Here is a 23,340-nt window from a genome sequence, read left to right as displayed (position 1 = left end):
TCAAGGAGACATAGAACTGGTATTGTAACGCTGATAACGGCGTCATCGCCACTGGCCATGTTGGTGGAGTACTCGAAACAGCGCAACAGGGCACACAGGTCTCGCATGGAGGCCCAGTCATTGGTGGTGAAGTGGTGCTGTTCTGTAGTGCGACTGACCCGTGCGTACTGCAGCTGAAACTCCACTATGGCCTGCTGCTGCTCGCACAGTCTGTCCAGCATGTGCAAGGTGGAGTTCCACCTGGTGGGCACATCGCATATGAGGCGGTGAGCGGGAAGGCCGAAGTTACGCTGTAGCGCAGACAGGCGAGCAGCAGCAGGATGTGAACGCCGGAAGCGCGAACAGACGGCCCGCACTTTATGCAGCAGCTCTGACATGTCGGGGTAGTTGTGAATGAACTTCTGCACCACCAAATTCAGCACATGCGCCAAGCAAGGGATGTGCGTCAAATTGGCTAGTCCCAGAGCTGCAATGAGATTTCGCCCATTATCACACACCACTAGGCCGGGCTTGAGGCTCACCGGCAGCAACCACTCATTGGTCTGTTGTTCTATACCCCGCCACAACTCCTGTGCGGTGTGGGGCCTGTCCCCCAAACATATGAGTTTCAGAATGGCCTGCTGATGTTTACCCCGGGCTGTGCTGAAGTTGGTGGTGAAGGTGTGTGGCTGACTGGATGAGCAGGTGGAAGAAGAGGAGGAGGAAGCCGAGAAGGAGGAGGTGGCAACAGGAGGCAAAGAATGTTGCCCTGCGATCCTTGGCGGCGGAGGGACGTGCGCCAAACAGCTCTCCGCCTGGGGCCCAGCTGCCACTACATTTACCCAGTGTGCAGTTAGGGAGATATAGCGTCCCTGGCCGTGCTTACTGGTCCACGTATCTGTGGTTAGGTGGACCTTGCTACAGATGGCGTTGCGCAGTGCACACTTGATTTTATCGGATACTTGGTTGTGCAGGGAAGGCACGGCTCTCTTGGAGAAGTAGTGGCGGCTGGGAACAACATACTGTGGGACAGCAAGCGACATGAGCTGTTTGAAGCTGTCTGTGTCCACCAGCCTAAATGACAGCATTTCATAGGCCAGTAGTTTAGAAATGCTGGCATTCAGGGCCAGGGATCGAGGGTGGCTAGGTGGGAATTTACGCTTTCTCTCAAATGGAGAGCTGAACGCTGGCGTGTGACATGGTTGAGACGCTTGGTGACGGAGGTGGTGGTGGTGTTGGTGGTACATCCCCTGTTTGCTGGGCGGCAGGTGCCAACGTTCCTCCAGAGGCGGAGGAAGAGGCCAGCAGCAGAAGAGGCCGAGGCGGCAGCAGCAGAAGAGGTAGCAGGGGGAGCCTGAGCAACTTCCTTGGTTTTAAGGTGTTTACTCCACTGCAGTTCATGCTTTGCATGCAGGTGCCTGGTCATGCAGGTTGTGCTCAGGTTCAGAACGTTAATGCCTCGCTTCAGGCTCTGATGGCACAGCGTGCAAACCACTCGGGTCCTGTCGTCAGCACATTGTTTGAAGAAGTGCCATGCCAGGGAACTCCTTGAAGCTGCCTTTGGGGTGCTCGGTCCCAGATGGCGGCGGTCAGTAGCAGGCAGAGTCTCTTGGCGGCGGGTGTTCTGCTTTTGCCCACTGCTCCCTCTTTTGCTACGCTGTTGGCTCGGTCTCACCACTGCCTCTTCCTCCGAACTGTGAAAGTCAGTGGCACGACCTTCATTCCATGTGGGGTCTAGGACCTCATCGTCCCCTGCATCGTCTTCCACCCAGTCTTGATCCCTGACCTCCTGTTAAGTCTGCACACTGCAGAAAGACGCAGCAGTTGGCACCTGTGTTTCGTCATCATCAGAGACATGCTGAGGTGGTATTCCCATGTCCTCATCATCAGGAAACATAAGTGGTTGTGCGTCAGTGCATTCTATGTCTTTCACCGCTGGGGAAGGGCTAGGTGGATGCCCTTGGGAAACCCTGCCAGAAGAGTCTTCAAACAGCATAAGAGACTGCTGCATAACTTGAGGCTGAGACAGTTTCCCTGGTATGCATGGGGGTGATGTGACAGACTCATGGGGTTGGTTTTCAGGCGCCATCTGTGCGCTTTCTGCAGAAGACTGGGTGGGAGATAATGTGAACGTGCTGGATCCACTGTCGGACACCCAATTGACTAATGCCTGTACCTGCTCAGGCCTTACCATTCTTAGAACGGCATTGGGCCCCACCATATATCGCTGTAAATTTTGGCGGCTACTGGGACCTGAGGTAGTTGGTACACTAGGACGTGTGGATGTGGCAGAACGGCCACGTCCTCTCCCAGCACCAGAGGGTCCACTAACACCACCACGACCATGTCCACGTCCGCGTCCCTTACTAGATGTTTTCCTCATTGTTATGGTTCACCACAACAACAAAAATATTATTTGGCCCAATGTATTGTATTCAAATTCAGCTGAATATAAATTTGAGGCCTAGTATTTAGGCGCTGGGTGACCGGTATGGATTTAGTGACAGAATTAGACTTGGAAATGCACAGTAGCATGTGTGTGAAGTTATTCTGAATGACCCTATGTGCACCTTGAATATTATATACCCTTTTAGGGATAGATTTCAAATAGCTCTGATATAGCAGAAACCACTAAATTATGAAATTGCTAAATTGGGAATTGTATTTCAACCCAGAACAAAAAATGTGCTTTGACGGACACTAAATAACTTGCCCATCCACAACAGGACAGCGGTAACGACAGATTTAGCGGGATATAAATTTGAGGCCTAGTATTTAGGCGCTGGGTGACCGGTATGGATTTACTAACAGAATTAGACTTGGAAATGCACAGTAGCGTGTGTGTGAAGTTATTCTGAATGACCCTATGTGCACCTTGAATATTATATACCCTTTTAGGGATAGATTTCAAATAGCTCTGATATAGCAGAAACCACTAAATTATGAAATTGCTAAATTGGGAATTGTATTTCAACCCAGAACAAAAAATGTGCTTTGACGGACACTAAAAAACTTGCCCATCCACAACAGGACAGCGGTAACGACAGATTTAGCGGGATATAAATTTGAGGCCTAGTATTTAGGCGCTGGGTGACCGGTATGGATTTAGCGACAGAATTAGACTTGGAAATGCACAGTAGCGTGTGTGTGAAGTTATTCTGAATGACCCTATGTGCACCTTGAATACTATATACCCTTTTAGGGATAGATTTCAAATAGCTCTGATATAGCAGAAACCACTAAATTATGAAATTGCTAAATTGGGAATTGTATTTCAACCCAGAACAAAAAATGTGCTTTGACGGACACTAAAAAACTTGCTCATCCACAACAGGACAGCGGTAACGACAGATTTAGCGGGATATAAATTTGAGGCCTAGTATTTAGGCGCTGGGTGACCGGTATGGATTTACTAACAGAATTAGACTTGGAAATGCACAGTAGCGTGTGTGTGAAGTTATTCTGAATGACCCTATGTGCACCTTGAATATTATATACCCTTTTAGGGATAGATTTCAAATAGCTCTGATATAGCAGAAACCACTAAATTATGAAATTGCTTAATTGGGAATTGTATTTCAACCCAGAACAAAAAATGTGCTTTGACGGACACTAAATAACTTGCCCAGCCACAACAGTACAGCGGTAACAACAGATTTAGCGGGATATAAATTTGAGGCCTAGTATTTAGGCGCTGGGTGACCGGTATGGATTTAGTGACAGAATTAGACTGGGATATGGCCAAAAAATAACCACACTATTGCTGGTTAAATGCACTTGGTGTGACAGCTTGACCAACCACACTACTGAGGGTTAAATGCACTTGGTGACGGGCGCAGCTTGCCCCTGATGTAGTATATGGCCAAAAAATGAACAGACTATTGCTGGTTAAATGCACTTGGTGTGACAGCTTCACCCTGATGTAGGCTTTAGCCAAAAAACAACCACACCATTGAGGGTTAAATGCACTTGGTGACAGGCGCAGCTTGCCCCTGATGTAGTATATGGCCAAAAAATGAACAGACTATTGCTGGTTAAATGCACTTGGTGTGACAGCTTGACCAACCACACTACTGAGGGTTAAATACACTTGGTGACGGGCGCAGCTTGCCCCTGATGTAGTATATGGCCAAAAAATGAACAGACTATTGCTGGTTAAATGCACTTGGTGTGACAGCTTGACCAACCACACTACTGAGGGTTAAATGCACTTGGTGACGGGCGCAGCTTGCCCCTGATGTAGTATATGGCCAAAAAATGAACAGACTATTGCTGGTTAAATGCACTTGGTGTGACAGCTTGACCAACCACACTACTGAGGGTTAAATGCACTTGGTGACGGGCGCAGCTTGCCCCTGATGTAGTATATGGCCAAAAAATGAACAGACTATTGCTGGTTAAATGCACTTGGTGACGGGCGCAGCTTGCCCCTGATTTAGTATATGGCCAAAAAATTAACAGACTATTGCTGGTTAAATGCACTTGGTGTGACAGCTTCACCCTGATGTAGGCTTTAGCCAAAAAACAACCACACCATTGAGGGTTAAATGCACTTGGTGACAGGCGCAGCTTGCCCCTGATGTAGTATATGGCCAAAAAATAAACAGACTATTGCTGGTTAAATGCACTTGGTGTGACAGCTTCACCCTGATGTAGGCTTTAGCCAAAAAACAACCACACCATTGAGGGTTAAATGCACTTGGTCGCAGCTTGGATGCACTTGGTCGCAGCACCGCACAAGACACAAAATGGCCGCCGATCACCCCAGAAAAAAGTGACTGACAAACAGTCTGGGCAGCCTAAAAACAGTGAGCATTTGAATTTCAGCAGCTCAATGATCCACAGCTGCAGATCGATCAATAATCAAGTCCTTTGGAGGAGTTAATCAGCCTAATCTCACCCTACTGTCGCAGCCGCAACCTCTCCCTACGCTAATCAGTGCAGAGTGACGGGCGGCGCTATGTGACTCCAGCTTAAATAGAGGCTGGGTCACATGGTGCTCTGGCCAATCACAGCCATGCCAATAGTAGGCATGGCTGTGACGGCCTCTTGGGGCAAGTAGTATGACGCTTGTTGATTGGCTGCTTTGCAAAAAGGCAGCCTTTCAAAAAGCGCTAAGAAAGCGTCACGAAAGCGCCAAGAAAGCGACGAACACCGAACCCGAACCCGGACTTTTACGAAAATGTCCGGGTTCGGGTCCGTGTCACGGACACCCCAAACTTCGGTACGAACCCGAACTATACAGTTCGAGTTCGCTCATCCCTAGTCAGGACCTAGCATGGATAAAAAAACACAACAGAAATTATAAAAAAAGGCCTTCAGAGGCCTTATTTTCTGAGGAGTCTGAAGAAAGCACAACCCCCAAAACAGCTGCTTGTCAATTTTTACAGGTGCACCATAGAATCTGTTATCACATACTGCATTACAGTGGGGTACTCCGGCTGCTCTTCTGAGGACAAGAAGACCCTCAAGCGCATCATCAGAATGGCTGGCAGAATCACTGGTACTTAGTTACCATCACTTGTCAGAACTATTGAGTATGAATAAAGTCCATAATTATAAGGCCTATATAAGTGTATGGACATGAGCCTAAGGGACAACCATTTTGTCTTATTTTAAGGCAGAGTGAATTCAGGATTTTTTTTTACTCTGAAATTGCTAACCTAAGGTTTACGATATATACCAAAGTGTTTACCTAAGTCTGTTTTGTGAGAAGGAGATGTCCCAAGGTCTAATGAAATGTGATGGCCTAGATAAGACAATGTATTTGAGTTTTGATGATTTTAGTGAATAGAAAGACTCTAATCTTTCTTTGTGGTTTTTATATTAATCAATATAGGAGTAGATTGATTTTATATAATCAATTTTAATAGGTATGCTGAATATATAGTATATATATAAGAGTATAGTCCTCATAGATATATTCAATTGTAAGATTAGAAATGAGGTATAAACTCCTCTGTCATGTTTAGAATCCGTCTCAGTGGAACACACAAATTAATTATTTTTTTCCTGGAATGGAGAAATGTGGATACAGGTGATCATGAACAAACCCTGTCTCATCCAAGAACAATGAATTGAGATAGCCCTATTTATCTTGATTTAATCAAGTCTGGTCAAAAGACTTAAGGATACACAAGTTAGTTGACCAAGTATAAAACTCATTGTCTCTTCAAGATCTTCTCAAGGTTTGTCTGAAACCTTAGATTACATTTTATTGCTATTATATGAATAAGAGAAATAAATGAATGCTTCGATTTTTGTATGGAATACTAGTGCCATCTAGTGTTAGGGTAACAAAGATCTAGGGTATATTTTTCCCTAGAGGGAGGTTCTATTAATTATAAAGTGAGGTCACTAGTTAATGATAAAACTTGGCCAAGCCCTTTCTAAGATAGGATAAAAAGATGGTATGGGCTGAGAGAAGGGGTCAATCTCGCTCGCTCTCCCTCTGAACATCATCTTGACCATCTTGCCAGTCATTGGAGGCAGCCATCTTAGAACCATTGAAACTGATTTCTGCTAGCTGACATTTTGGTATAGTATAACCTTACCTATATTTTATAGGATAATTAATTAATATAATACATATCTATAGATATATTCAATTAACCATACTTTGTGTATAGTATCTGTTTTGGAATAAGATTGGGATGTACCTGCAGCATCATCCTGAAAATTAATCCAATACAGGGAGATTAAAAATATACTAGTGAAAACACGGTATTATCTCCAAGGAACTGAATTCAGTTCTAGACCAGTATGGTTGATAATATATATATATTTATATAGATAAAAGATAAATCAGATTTGGGTTTAATCGGACATTTGTCGGCTGAGAGAAATCAAGTATTAAATTGACTTTTCATATAAGTGAGGGGTATTATTATAAGAAGGCATAATTACGTATATATAGATATATGTTCTCAATTATTTTTGTCTTTACCACTATTTTGCATATCATTGATTGAATTTTATTACCGCCAATTTTGTTATATATATATTATTTTGCACTATAAATTGTATTAATAAATTACATATATATTTTGTCTGTAACTGGGTTTTGTCTTCAATTCAACGCAGATCACGAGCTTGTTTTAGCTTGGTATTTATGATAATAAGTTAGAATCTCCTTTATTACCGATTTTAATTTATTCACATAAATCATATAGACTGTCAATCGGAGACAGCATAAATATTCCGACATTAAATTGGAGGTCCCTACCGAGATCTGCTTGTAATAGAAACAAAATTTTGGGGTGCAAAATATATATTTGATAAAGTTATTGTGGTACTTGTAGTGCAACAAGTAAAAAAATGTCTGATAACAATGGCGAGGCTAGCCAAGGCATGCAGGCTGCTGCTGCAGTGGTAAAGACTGATATACATGATAGAAAGACTCAAGAATTAATTGAATATATTGTGTTGGGTCATATGCATGACAGGTTGGATATTAAGAGAGAGTTAAAAGATTGGAGGTTTGAATTGGAAAAGAGAGCTGTAGAATATGCAGATGATATCTGGTCTGATAAATCCCGGTTTGCTGATTATCTCTGTCACATTTCCCAAGCTAAACATAAGAAAGATAAGGATTCATTAATCCTTCAATCTTGGCCTGAATTTGTATATTTAGTTATTGAAATAGCAAAGCAATTAGAAAAAGCAAAATATAAAAATGTTGAACAGGCATATGAAATTGATAAATTTCAAAAAGATTTATCTGAAATGGAAAATAAGGCGGCCATGGTTTCTGGTGAATTGGCACAATGGTCTGCTAAATTATCAGAATATAATGACAGTCAACAGCAAGAAGTTATTAGGACTCTGGAATGGAAATTAAGTCAGGCTACTAATGAATTGTCTAAATGTCAATTGTCTATGGTGGATCTAGATGAGGAATGTAAAAAGTTGTATAAGGACAACAGAAATTTACAAACAGAGTTAGATAACCGGGATCTTGACCCTCTTCAATTCAGACAGCCTAAGGATTCTAATAGAGTGCAGGTAAAATATTCCAGGGGGGAATCAGATGCAGAAAGTAAGTATGACAACCCCTTTAATGGAGAAGAATTAATGGCTCTGAGAGAACATTCTCTTCCTAAATTAAGACCGATTTCACCTCCTAGGTCCTCTAAAAGTTCAGTACAGAGATCTTATCAACCCATGATAGACACTACTAAAGTGATCAAATTTCTCAAGGAAACTGTGGGTCAATTTGCAAAAAAGGGTTCACCCTCCATAATAAGTCATTTGGAAATATATGAGGAGGCCATGAAAACTTTACATTTAGAAAAGGACATACAGAAACTTGAATTTATTACCTGGGTATTCGAACCAAAACACCGGTATTTCTTTAATTCCCTTAGAGATATGGGTAGGGATTCTTGGTCAGATGTGGTCGCAGAAATAAAAACTGAATTTGGTCCCTATAAGTCCGCTACTGCTGCAAGGAGGGCCTTATTTACCCTGAAATGTAGACATAATCAAAGTCCCAGGGAATTTTTGTCAGTCCTCAAAAATGCCTATAGTTTATCTGAAAAAGATCCCAATTTTGAAGGTAGTGAATTTATCCAGTTATTTTATGACGCTTTGCCCAATAAAATAAAATTTATTTTGGCCAGGGATTACCATCCCAGAAAGACTCTGGATTGGTTACTCACTGAGAGTACAACTCTGTACGCTGCAATACAAAATTGTGATGAGTCTCCGGAAATAGCAGAAACTCACATAAAAAGAGATCAGGGAAAATTTGAAAGCCCTAAAAGAAGTTATGCTGATGTGTTAAAAACTCCTAGACCTTCCGAGCCAAATAAAATTCAGCCTAGGCCAGATGGGAATAAGGGTCCAAATGTTGCTGAAAAGAACCCAAACCACCAGAAGGAGTTTAGAAATAGACGGTTCCCTCCTTTTCAAAGATATCAGAATAATTATTATTGGGGATATCAACGTAGGCCAGAAAGGGCTCAAAGTGGTTCTGAGTCAGATGGTTCTGGGAGATCACAATCATATCGGTACCAAAATCAATCTCCAAAAGATTATGGGAGAAAGAGAAGTAACCTATATGATCGAATGGATCAAATCCAAGATCAGTTTGGTATGTTAATGCAACGGATGGAGGAATTGTCTAAAACAATCACTGCTAACCCTAAAAATCCTTTTTTAGGGGTAACCTCTCCTGTAGAGAATCCTCCCCAAATATAAAGGGGGAGAAGCAGGTAAATATGTCAAATGTTGCATGGGTTGATGACTTAAATGTATGTAAAGTGGAGCAATCTAATATAATTGTCTTTCCCTTAAAAAAGAATTTAACCCTTACAAAGCCGCATGGCAAGGGGGAGGGGAAACCTGTTTGTTCTGTCTTACAGCACACAAAGTCTTCAGCTGCACAGAAGAAGACATGCGATCCTGCTCATAAAAGGAAGGAGGAGGAGTTGAGGACAAGTCTAAATGCTGAGCAGGAAAACCATTTCAATAATCATTCCAAATATCTTTGTTCCATACAAGAAATAGATAATAGATATTATATGGAAGTTGAATTATTTGATAATTTCTCGCCAATAATAGCCTTGATAGATACAGGTAGCCAAGCAACTTTATTATCTGTAAAATACTTCCAAAAATTGCAGGATGTATCTTCTAACAGGTATAAGTTAAAAAGTTTTAATGCTAACCTGGTAAGTGTCTCAGGCAATGCCTTCAAGGTTTTAGGTAAAGCTTGGCTGGATTTTAAAGTAGGAAACAAAATAATTAGCCATCCTACATTGATCGTGGATATGCCCATTGATAGATTAATTATTGGCATTGATTTCCTGAAAAGATTAAGTCCAGTTATTGATTTTGTTAATAAGGTGATATGGTCTCAAGTGAGGATGCCCATTAATTATGAACAATCACAATCCTATCACAATAGGCGTAACTGCCATGTGATAGAGGAAAGGCCGGATTCCATTGAGGTACAATTCCCGAAATAGCCAAGTCCCTGATGTCTCTTTCCTGCAAATCACTCCAAATTCCACTATAGGTGAACAGGAAGATAACACCATATGTGTGTCTCCTGAACGAGTAAAAGATGTATGTTTGGAAGGGGATGTTCTTACAATCCACCTACACCCAGAAACTACTGACCCTATGGGGTTTAATGGTCACGAACAATTCCTAGTGGGAATGGAAAAGGTGGATGATGAGATGTTCTTCCTAGTACAGGTGAATGACTTAGGAAGAACTAAGAGGGCTAAATTGGATTTGCGCCATGAAAACAGTTATATTAGTAGGGATCTACTAAATCAAGTGGTCAATTCTAAAGTGATTCGATATCCAAATCCACAAGATAATTGGATACATGACTTAGATAATGATTCTGAGGATCATAATATAATTGCGAAATGTATATTAACCATTTCTATTGCAGGAAAATCGGCTACTCATTTATTCCTGGTGCTTGATGAACCCAGATATCCTATGTACATTGGCAACGATATTTTACATCGTTTTGCTATCCATGTGGATATAGTGAATTCCACATTGTGGACAAGATTAAAAGGGAATCCTGAAGGTTTTATGGATGAACATGAAGCACTCAAGTCATCCCAGATACTGCCTTATGCAGTCAGTGTATTAGTGCCACGAGATATAATCATCCCTCCAGGTACTAATAATTTCCTGTTACCCATTCAGGTGTCAAAAGGCCAAAAATTAAAGAATGGTGATGCATTGATATGCCTATCAAACAGAATGCAACAATTAGGTATTTCAGTAAATCATACCCCTATGGTGAATATACAAACCTTTAAAACCCAAATAATTGTGAATAATGGTATGCCAAATGAAGTTCATTTGTCTAAAGACACTATCATTGGTATGGCATTAGATTCAGATTATTATACTTTTGGGTTTCAGAATATAATTATTGGCCTAATACCTGAATCGTATCTAACAGAAGAACAATTGGTTGAACAAACATTTTATTCTTCTCCTGAAGGATTGTTCACCATTAGTTCAGTATATCCTTTTAATCTTGAAGAAGGTACCTGTAAGGTAGAGGAATCCTCTCTTACCTTTGATCATACAATCAATGAGCAGGAAGCCCAGGAATATCATGAGTTTGCTGAAAAAGCAGGTAAGTCAAATCATGACCTCACTGACAGATTGGAGGAAACCTATGAAATAGGTCAACCAGAAGTTTTTCCAGGGTTTATGGAAATGGTCCAGCAACAAATCTCATTAGCTAATGGATGCTCCAATGACCCAGAGCGACAGCAACTAAAGGAAGTTCTCTTAGAATTCAAGGATATCTTTGCTAAAGATTCCTTTGATTGTGGTCTGACTGACATACACATTGCCAGGATCCAGACTGATCCTGAGGCACCTCCCGTTTATATCAAGCAATATCGTCTTCCACTAGCTTGTTACGACTCGCTAGCGGAAATAATCCAAAATCTCAAGGAGAGAGGTATTATAAGACCAGTGCACAGTTCTTATAACAATCCTATTCTTGGAATTCTTAAACCGAATGGTCAATGGCGTTTATGTGCTGATCTTCGTCAGCTAAATAAACGTGTATATATGTCCGGCTGGCCCGTGCCGTATATAGACCAATGCTTGGTACAAATGCAAGGCGCTAGGATCTTTACCACCTTAGATTGCGCTCAGGGATATTGGACCATCAAAGTAAGCCCTGAAGATCAATACAAATTAGCCTTTACTTTTGGTAAAGAACAGTTTGCCTGGACTAGACTACCGTTTGGGTACATAAATTCAGGTCATGAATTTGCTGTATTTTTACATAAGGCTATGCCTGATGCCACAGAAAGAGGAAATTTAACTTATGTAGATGACATTTTGATGAAAAGTACTTCATTTGACCAGCATATTCAAGAAATTAGGCATGTACTGAATCAGTTGAAAGAGGCAGATGTGAAAATTTCTTTACAGAAAGCCCAGTGGTGTCGAACTAAGGTAAATTTCCTTGGACATGAGGTTACCTGTGAAGGCCTGAATCCCCAGAAGAAAAAGGTGGAGGCTGTTATGAAATCTAAAACGCCTACCAACATTAGTGAATTAAGATCATTTCTGGGTATGATGAATTACTCCCGTAAATTCATTGATAACTATGCTGAGATTAGTAAACCATTGCTGACATTGTTAAAGAAAGGTGTACCCTGGACATGGGGGGAGGATCAGGAACAAGCTATGTCTGAGCTTAAAAGGAGACTCACCCAAGCCCCATGTCTAGCTTATCCCGAGGGGGGTAAACCCTTTTATCTGGAAACTGGTTTTACAAATCTTAGTATTAGTGCTGTCCTATGCCAAAAACAGGATAAATTGCATAAAGTTATAGCTTATGCAAGTAAATCACTGTCACCAGTAGAAATAAAGTTTAGCAACTGTGAAAAAGCTTTACTAGCCACAGTCTGGGCGCTTCAAAACTTTAGAAGTTTTATACAGGGTGAGAAAATCATTGTTGAAACGGACCATCAACCCCTACAATATCTACAGAGTGATAAAATTAGGGATGGTAACTTGTCTAACAGCAGGATCACTGCTTGGACCTTGTCTTTACAAGGATGGCCGTTGGAAGTTCAGTATAAGCAAAATAAAAAGTGTCCAGTAGCCCAAGGACTGGACACTGCTAATTCTCAAACGGAAGAACTGATAGATGATTTTCTAGAGGAACAAAAATCTTCCCCTTACAAAGCGTATGAAGACGACTATTGCTCTCTACTCCCTTGTGCGTACATAGATGGTTGTGCTTACCACACCATTGTAGGGGACGAAAGAAAACTAGTGGCAGGAATTGGTATCACGTGGATAGATGGGTGCCCGAGTATTTCAATAGGTTATAGTATTGGTGCTAAGAGTAGCCAGGTAGCCGAATTAGCAGCTGTCTACCAAACCGTTAAAATTGCTATAGAGCACAATATAAAGGAATTCGTCATTGTTACTGATTCAAATTATGTGCGGAACAGCTTTGTAGAATATATGCCCACATGGAAGAGGAGTCATATGTTACGGTCCAATAACAAACCAGTGAAACACACCAAGTTGTTTTGTGCCATAGATGAGCTAGTCCGACATAATGATCTAACCATTTATTGGAAAAAGACTAAAGGTCATTCCAAAACCCAAAATAAAGATAAAGAGGGTAATGACCTAGCTGACAGACTAGCCAAACAAGGAGCCATAAATGGTGATCATGTGAATATAGATCATCTACTAGAGATGATTCCCATTGACGCTATCACTAGACAACAGGCTAAGGCCCAAACTGAAAATAGTATAGTTCAATGGAGCCAAGAATCTTCTAGTGAGGATCTGATCAAAAGCCAGAAGGAAGATGTTATATTGGGAATCTTCTATAAATATATTGAGGATCCTAATAATAATCCCATATCGGAGGATAATTTTACCCAAAAAGAAGACCTCCGATTACTTATGAAATCCAAATCCCAATTTAGTATTCAGGATGGGTTATTAATGAGAACCTCTAAAAATGGTATTCAGCAGTGGGTAGTTCCTACTACATTTAGAGGTTTAATGTTACAGCATGCCCATGATGCACCTACAGCTGGTCATCGTGGAGAAAAGATTACATATGAGTCACTACGTGATTATGCCTACTGGCCTCATATGTTAAAGGATGTCCAGAGTTATTGTCAAGGTTGTTTGGTATGTGCGCAATTTCAACCGCAAGGTCCTAAACATCGTGCTCCACTTCAGAAGAAAGGTTTTTCATTACCATGGTCTGACATCCAAATCGATTTTATTGGTCCTGTTACCCGGTCATCCCGAGGAAATAAATACATGTTAACCGTCACTTGTGTATTTACAAAATGGGTAGAGTGTCTACCGGCCCGCAATAATACAGCCGAGACCTGTGCATTTTTGTTGATTAACCATGTATTTTCTAGATTTGGGTTACCATTAAGGATTGATTCAGATCGTGGATCACACTTTGTAAGTGAGGTAATGGCGAAGATGTGGAAGATGTTGGGTGTGAAGAGAAAATTACACATTGCTTATCGTCCAACATCTAGCGGATCCGTTGAGCGCTATAACTAGTCTATTGTCAACATCCTTAAGAAATATGTTAAGGAGTCGGGTAAAGACTGGGATATAAGGTTACCATTAGTACTCATGGCCATTAGAGCTACTCCAAGTACGGCTACCCAGATGTCACCTTTTGAGCTGATGACAGGAAGAAGAATGATACTTCCTCAACATCTGTTGTATCGCACATCAGATCATAACCTGATCAATGCAACCACGACACATCAGTATGTGGAAGACCTTCGTAAGTATCTTCAACACGCGTTTGCTTTCGCGCAGAAGAATCTTGAGAAAGCCGCCGTAAGTAACAAAACTTATTATGATTTGAAAACTACCAAAAAGGAATATGAGGTAGGAGATAGAGTGTATCTCTATAACTTTGCCCGGGATCGGGTAAAAGAAAGAAAATTTCTACCATCATGGAAAGGTCCGTATGATGTAATTGATAAAATATCACCTGTAGTTTATAAGGTGAAAATTAATACCAAAGATGGTTTCATCGAGAAATGGGTCCATGTAAATCAATTGCGAGTATGTCATCCAAGATCAGAACTGAGAATCATAGAAGATGACGCTGAATAAGAGAATGAATAAGGATGCGTTAATTTGATTTCTCTCAGTTCACAGATGTTCCAATTCTGGGGTTTCCATATAAAGCATTTTACATAGCAACGCTAGGGAAACTGTATATCTCAAAAGAAAAAAATAAATAAATAAATATATATATATATATATATATATACTGTATTCATACTTTCATTTTCCTTTATAGAAAAAGGACGGGCGGAACCAGACGTGATTCCTGGCGATGATGATGACAACAAAGATACAGATATCGTGCAGATGGTGTTGATTCAAGAGGTCCAATTAAAGACGGAACTAATCATCAACCCGAATCTACAGTCGTGTTTCAGATGTCCCAGGATTGTGAATGATGGCTAAGAAGATTATATTTCAAGAATCTTTGCGAAACTGGATCCAAGGACATTCATTGGATGAAGATACCGGATATCACCATTTTAGCTTGGGAAAGGAACCAAATTGGTACATTATGCATGAGAACAAAGTCACAGCAATAATGGCATTATTGGTGCCAAGTTTTGCATTTTTCTCACATGCTAAAACCATTGGACACAGAATCTCTGTGATAATATACTTTTCCAGGATTGACGTTATGATGCGATAAAAGACTCAGATACAATATTGATGAACATGAAAATTCTTCCGACCTTCTCCCAGTTAGGTCTTAAGGGGATCCTTGACTAACGTGGGAAGAAGGGGGGGGATTTGTCAGAACTATTGAGTATGAATAAAGTCCATAATTATAAGGCCTATATAAGTGTATGGACATGAGCCTAAGGGACAACCATTTTGTCTTATTTTAAGGCAGAGTGAATTCAGGATTTTTTTTTACTCTGAAATTGCTAACCTAAGGTTTACGATATATACCAAAGTGTTTACCTAAGTCTGTTTTGTGAGAAGGAGATGTCCCAAGGTCTAATGAAATGTGATGGCCTAGATAAGACAATGTATTTGAGTTTTGATGATTTTAGTGAATAGAAAGACTCTAATCTTTCTTTGTGGTTTTTATATTAATCAATATAGGAGTAGATTGATTTTATATAATCAATTTTAATAGGTATGCTGAATATATAGTATATATATAAGAGTATAGTCCTCATAGATATATTCAATTGTAAGATTAGAAATGAGGTATAAACTCCTCTGTCATGTTTAGAATCCGTCTCAGTGGAACACACAAATTAATTATTTTTTTCCTGGAATGGAGAAATGTGGATACAGGTGATCATGAACAAACCCTGTCTCATCCAAGAACAATGAATTGAGATAGCCCTACTTATCTTGATTTAATCAAGTCTGGTCAAAAGACTTAAGGATACACAAGTTAGTTGACCAAGTATAAAACTCATTGTCTCTTCAAGATCTTCTCAAGGTTTGTCTGAAACCTTAGATTACATTTTATTGCTATTATATGAATAAGAGAAATAAATGAATGCTTCGATTTTTGTATGGAATACTAGTGCCATCTAGTGTTAGGGTAACAAAGATCTAGGGTATATTTTTCCCTAGAGGGAGGTTCTATTAATTATAAAGTGAGGTCACTAGTTAATGATAAAACTTGGCCAAGCCCTTTCTAAGATAGGATAAAAAGATGGTATGGGCTGAGAGAAGGGGTCGATCTCGCTCGCTCTCCCTCTGAACATCATCTTGACCATCTTGCCAGTCATTGGAGGCAGCCATCTTAGAACCATTGAAACTGATTTCTGCTAGCTGACATTTTGGTATAGTATAACCTTACCTATATTTTATAGGATAATTAATTAATATAATACATATCTATAGATATATTCAATTAACCATACTTTGTGTATAGTATCTGTTTTGGAATAAGATTGGGGTGTACCTGCAGCATCATCCTGAAAATTAATCCAATACAGGGAGATTAAAAATATACTAGTGAAAACACGGTATTATCTCCAAGGAACTGAATTCAGTTCTAGACCAGTATGGTTGATAATATATATATATTTATATAGATAAAAGATAAACCAGATTTGGGTTTAATCGGACATTTGTCGGCTGAGAGAAATCAAGTATTAAATTGACTTTTAATATAAGTGAGGGGTATTATTATAAGAAGGCATAATTACGTATATATAGATATATGTTCTCAATTATTTTTGTCTTTACCACTATTTTGCATATCATTGATTGAATTTTATTACCGCCAATTTTGTTATATATATATTATTTTGCACTATAAATTGTATTAATAAATTACATATATATTTTGTCTGTAACTGGGTTTTGTCTTCAATTCAACGCAGATCACGAGCTTGTTTTAGCTTGGTATTTATGATAATAAGTTAGAATCTCCTTTATTACTGATTTTAATTTATTCACATAAATCATATAGACTGTCAATCGGAGACAGCATAAATATTCCGACACACTGGGTGACATCTTCACTGCTCACTGCAGCAACAGGGCAAAAAATTGTCTGCGGGGATCCAACTCACCTCGGCCACAGCCTTTTCACTCCCCTACCCTCTGGTAGGCGTCTTAGAGCCCTACATGCCCGCACCACTAGGCTGAAGAACAGCTTTTACCCCAAAGCAATCAGTCTCCTAAATGCTCAGAGATTATTGCCCCTTCCTAGGATAGAAACTACCACAGACTGAAAGTGACTGCTGCATTCATGAACCCATGATGACCTCTTGTCTGCAGTGGTGTCTGAATCAGTGTATATATACGCACAAGCACTTACTATATATATATATATGCTGTGAACTATGAATAGTAATGCCTTCTAGTGCAATGTTTTGTTTTTTTCTAGTGTAATGCTTTAGTTTAAATGTCAGTTCTTGTTCCTCTGTCCATGGCATCTAGGATTGCTCCAAACAACATTTCATTGTATTGTACATTGTATTACATTGTATTGTACAGTGACAATAAAGGCATCTTATCTTAGTATGGGCATGGAGCCCTTAGATAGATAGATATGAGATCATTAGATAAGGAAGCTGATTGCACAATTGTTAGAAATATGCAGTACCAATACTGAGAAATTTGCAGACTATGGACACCTTTGCATAATTTATTTTAGCAGTCATTTGCTTCCTAAAGTATATGCAACGTAATCTTCCTTAAAAAATGGCCTGCCATTTAGCTTCTGCAAACCATGTGTAAGTTCTTCCCCTAGTGTTTTGCTATATGGGCGGTGTGGTTGAACATGGCAAATTGGAGTATGGACGGGGGAAACATCCAAGGAGGACAGCTCACACAGAATCTCTTCAGCTATATACAAGTGTAGAGACAAAGCAGAGTACACATAGTAAATTCTGTAGTGGGAGTGAAATCATACTATTATCAGCATCGATGACTGTAGGCACAGGAAGAAATGAGGGGAAATCAGTCCAGGAATGAAGCTGTGCTAACACACTAGAGCTAGTAAAGGCATCTGCATTCTGGACACACAGGGAGAAACCTTCCACATGCCCCGCAATATATTGCAAAATGCATATTTTTGTCCACAAAATAGACAAGAATAGGACATGCTCTATTTTTTATTTTTTATTTTTTTGCTGGCCCATAGAACAGACATTCTTTTTTCACCCCATTAAAATGAATTGACTGAAACTACAGTCTTGAGCAAGAAGTCTAATAACTAACCAGGTTTTTTGGTATATTTTGCTTTTTTGGCAAGGTTTTGTATATGCAATGGCACCTGAAGAGAACATATAGTCCCAGTGAGTTAATACAGACATTCAATTTAGTTATCACAATTTTGAAACAAAAATATCCAGAATCTATACATTTCTTGTAAGATTGGATACTTTTTTTTGCTGTAAAAATGGCAGCTCCAGATGTTAGCTGAAGGTCTATGAAACCCAGGACACACAAGCATTTATTTTGCTCCTGGCGTTTTTGTTCATGAAAGGAGTATTCCCATCTTGGACATTGGGGGCTATACTCAGAATGGAGCCTGCAAAGTGCTCCCTAGTCCCTAGTGTCCAAGATGGGAATACCCGTTTAAGTGGCACTTTTTGTCTTTCCAGCTTCTTTTTAAGCAGCATGTTGTAGTTCTTGCCTTTTTTTCAGGCTTTTTGACAACAACATAGGGGATAAACGAAACAAAGAAAACGCTAGTGGTAAGTCATTCTGACAAACCGAAAAAACAGCACAATGATGTGGAAAAAATGCAAGTGGTTATTCATGAGTGTAGGGACCCTTGGGTAGCAAAAAATTGCTGTTTCTTTTCATAGTCAACTTGTGCTCACAATTTTTACACAATCTGGGTATGTAAACAGTGATCATAATTATTAACAGAAAATCAGATCCTCTTTCAGGTTGTAGTAGCATGAACAATAGGCCCTTGAGAAGGAAAGCAGTTTATCGTGTAGTGCTGTTTGGTTAGAAAGATGTTGTATCAGTAGTATATATCTAGGAAAGGTTTCCTTCATACATAGGGGTAGATTTATCAAAACTGGTGTAAAGGAAAACCGGCTTAGTTGCCCCTAGCAACCAAACTGAAATGTAGGAAACACAAGTGTTTTTTTTAGCTATTTATCTAATTGGTGTTTTTTGTGCTTTAGATTGTTTTTAAATGCAGCATAAAGAAACAGAGGCGTGTTTACTCCTTCTATAGTGTAATAAAAGGCCTGATGAAAAATACCATAAAACACATGCAACATGGAGAACGATTTCTATGGCACTTTCACACCAGCGTTTTTGCTGGATCCGTTATGTACGGATCCAGTTATATTATCTTTAAGGCTATTTTCACACAAGCGGCAGGACGGATCTGACAGACTGTTCACCTTGTCAGATCCGTCCTGCCGCTATTTCGCCGTGCCACTGGACCGCTGCTCTGTCCGCATTGACTATAATTGGGACGGGGGCGGAGCTCCGGCGCAGCACGGCAGTGCATGGCGAAAGGCCGCCGGACTAAAAGTACTGCATGTATGACTTTTTAGTCTGGTGGATCCGCAAAAAAAACGGATGACATTTTGAATGGCATCCGTTTTTTTTGCGGATCCATTGTAATAATACCTATCCTTGTCCGCAAACTAGAAAAAATAGGACATACACTATTTTTTTGCGGGGCAACGCAAAAAAAGCGGGGGAGCTGTCCGCTTTTTTGTGGACCCATTGAAATTAATGGGTCCGCATCCTATCCGCAAAAAAAAAAAGGGAATAGACACGGAAACAAACAACGTTCATGTGCATGTAGCCTAAGGCCCCATTCACACGTCCGCAATTTAGTTTGGCATTTTGCGGAACGGAATTGCGTACCCATTCATTTCTATGGTACGCATTTCCGTTCTCCGAAAAAAATAGAACATGTCCTATTCTTATCCGCAATTGCGGACAAGAATAGGCATATTATTTTTGTGCCGGCAATGTTCAGTCCGCAAAATGCGGAACGCACATTGCCGGTGTCCGCGTTTTGCGGATCCGTGGATCCGCAAAACACACTACAGACGTGTGAATTAGGCCTAAGTGGTACACCAGGTTTAAAGCAATTAAAAATGTTGTTTTTCGTGTAATGAAAAGTTATGCAATTTAGGGCAGAATATCCAGACTGGAAGAAAGATAGTTGCTCATCTTGAGAGCTCTGCTTCCCATCATAGCTTCACAGCCTCCCTAAGCGACTGCAGGTGTTCAGCAGTCATCTAAACTGTACCCAAACCTGCAGAACACTATCAGCAACACGAAGATGCCAAGGAGAAGAAGGAATACAGGAATTCCTGAAGTGCCTTACCGACGTTTTCACAAGGAGGAACAAGGAAGAAAATGGCTCCAGTAGACAGAGCTCCAGCACAAGTCCCAGCAGCACTACCACCTCGCAGCCTCTCTCCAGACAGCCTACAAGCAGAGGAGCTAAAAGGAACCGTGCTCCCGCTCCACCAACGATATCCTCTCTTTAGATGGTGTTGCACCTCCAACCAAAATCAACAAAATAAGCCCAGAGCCATGAAAAGCCCACGACAGAGATGAAATGTGCACAAAATCAACATGCACTTGCAGAGGGGCTAAACATTTACTCTTCAACCACTTAAAGCCTTACCAAACAAAGGCAAAGGTTGATGTTACAAGACAATGCAAACTCCAAGGTAGGGGACTATCATTTACTTTTGTTAACCCCTTCTAATACTGTATTTGCACATATTTCACCTTCAACTGAAGCTTTTTCTGTTAAGTTAAAGGGGTAAGCACAGCCTCTGTAGTATGTACTATGGACAGCGCCGTTTTATAATAGATGCTGGTAGCCGGCTGTGCTCACCAGAGCTCTGGGTAGCGCGGCAACTCACTGAATCAGCTGATCAGCTGGGGTCCAATGCCCCAAAATAGAGAATACGCAATTGTTTGGTAGATGCTCATAACAACCTTGATCATGACATCACAACTATGAGGGCGAAACTAGCTTGGACCTAGGGCATCTCTCTGTGAGAAATAATTTTTTATTCAGAGGTGTTTCACAAACCGTAACAACACCTGAGATTATACCATATCTACAAAACTCATTTCCGCTCTCCTGCTCAAATCCACTACACTTTTAATTGTACTGTTAAAAATATGTCAATGTTATTTATATATATATATATATATATATATATCTATTGACGTTAACACAAACTTACTGCTGACACCCTCCCCACTCTGTCATGGCACCACTACTTGTATCAGTAGGTAACAAAACGGGTCCTTTAGCAAACCATGTGGAAACAGCAGACGGTATAAAATGAGCCCGCTCTTTCACTCGTAGAATGAGTGGTTAATAGTGGTGAGCGGCAGGGGCAATATTTGAATTTGCAATATTTTGTGAATATTTTGTAGAATATTCATAATATATACACGAATTTGAGAATTCTAAATTATATACTTGATTGCGAAAATTCTGGTGTGTCAGAACATTACTGCCAGAATGATCTAGTCTGATGCATCAGGCGAATATTATTCGCTTAATGCGCGCAAAATACCGGAGTGGGTCACTTATGCTACATTTTTCAAGCTGGTATAAGTTTCCTGAGACTGGAGAAAATGGTTGGCGCGGCAGAACAGTAGAAAAGCTTTAGGCCTCATGCACACGACCGTGGTGTTTTTTGCGGTACGCAAATCGCGTATCCGCAAAACACAGATGGCGTCCGTGCGTGTTTCCGCAATATCCAGATAGAGTGCTCCAATAAATTTGCGCCTGCAAATTTTCATCAATTAATTATGCACATTTTTTTGCAATACGTGCAACTTGTAGAGTAAGGGGTAGGCAACTTTTCTATTGGTTGCTAGGGATGTTGCTAAGTTGTGACAAAGCCTTCTCATTGGCCCGCAAGCTAGAACAAGGGAGGGAAGATCACCTGAGGTGTACTGTGTTAAAAAAAAAAAAAAAATTATATATATATATATATATATATATATACAAAGGAAAAATGGCGGCACTGGAACACAATCAAATAAAGGTAGGGTGCACGTCTCCAGGGGAACAGGCTTCTTACCCCAATGTATAATCCAGAAGAATGGGCGGCACTCCAAGGAAAAGGATAAGTGAACTTTATTCACCCAGGTGGTGCAACGTTTCGGTTCTGCACTAGAACCTTTTTCAAGCAAAGTTACAACTCAAATCACAGCATTATATACAGGTGAATCAATTAGCATGTTCAACATGTGACCACACTCCACCCAGTGGGTGTGTTACAAATCTCGATCATCCAATGAAAACAGTGTATACATCAAAAGTAAACATAATAAAAATACAATGAAACATACATATGAAAAATACATGTGACATACATGTTTATAAACAGTGTATCCATAACCACATACTGTATCAATCAATTACAAGATCGATCTGCTCAATTAGTGCACTGTGATGTGATATGTTATATAACGAAGAAAAGCAGAGAGGAGAGGGGGCGATCAGAAAAGCATACCAGAGGGACAGGAAGAGACCTGTCATGCCGTTGTTCAGCGTTGTTTGTATTTCACTGCGCAAACGCAGCGCCGCACCAGTCTGGGATATGCCGGCCGAGGACCTCTGATGTCATCAAAACCGGCCGCAACGTCATCTTCCCGAGTCTTTCCCCATGCGCATGCTCAGTGAACAAAGTCTGTTCCCAGCGCCATCTTTCTTAGTGGAAACAGACCCCTGCGTCAATATACTCAGTGTAGCACATCCAAACCATTTATTAAGAGGGTATCGGCAACTCAGAAAGAAGGGGACAATCTAGAAACCAGAATGTCTCCCATCATATCCACATGAGGCCATGCTGCGACCACGGAATCTGCGGTCCCTGCAAAAGCGACACTGTGGTTACTGAGTGCCCTCATACCCAGGAGGGATCTCCTCTTTAGGGCATACGGATGTCACAGAGTGTGGACAGCAGCTGGGTATCTTATCGCTCAGGTTTCCCATGGTGCTTGTCAAAATATGCATGCGGCAAAAAATACAGGTATCTAAAGAATAATAAAATTAACCATGCAGGACAAAAAATGTCCCACATAACCCTCTTCTCTATGGTATGTTGCGATCAGCCCGACCGTCTCTGCCAATCCTCCAATAGTGAAGCGTGAATAATCTGTGTAAAGAAAAAGAAAAATTAATTACTAAGGCAAGAAAATATATATATTAATTGAGTTAATTAACTCCCTTAGTGTATACACGAGGGGCCTAATGACATCCGACCTGACATAAGGGGCAAACCAACCTACAGAACGTCCCCAAAATTATAGTCTACATTTAAGCCATGAGGCTTCAGACTGCCTAACCTGTGAATCCAGCTAAGTTCTCTATGT

At 40.5% G+C, this 23,340-nt stretch overlaps 1 protein-coding gene across 1 annotated transcript in view; it reads right to left on the bottom strand.

Moving 5' to 3' along the window:
• Positions 1–20,532, bottom strand: part of LOC122933391 (C4b-binding protein alpha chain-like) — a 107,504-nt gene extending 86,972 nt beyond the window's left edge. Inside the window, exon 1 of the mRNA XM_044288360.1 lies at positions 20,312–20,532. The gene's annotated coding sequence lies outside the window, so the exon portion shown is untranslated. The remainder of the gene's footprint in view (positions 1–20,311) is intronic.
• Positions 20,533–23,340: the final 2,808 nt, after the last annotated feature.

This window comes from Bufo gargarizans, chromosome 3 (assembly GCF_014858855.1).
Source record: "Bufo gargarizans isolate SCDJY-AF-19 chromosome 3, ASM1485885v1, whole genome shotgun sequence".
Lineage (NCBI taxonomy): Eukaryota > Metazoa > Chordata > Amphibia > Anura > Bufonidae > Bufo > Bufo gargarizans.
The sequence above is the reverse complement of the archived record's forward strand: the minus strand, read 5'-3'. Positions and strand labels throughout refer to the sequence as shown.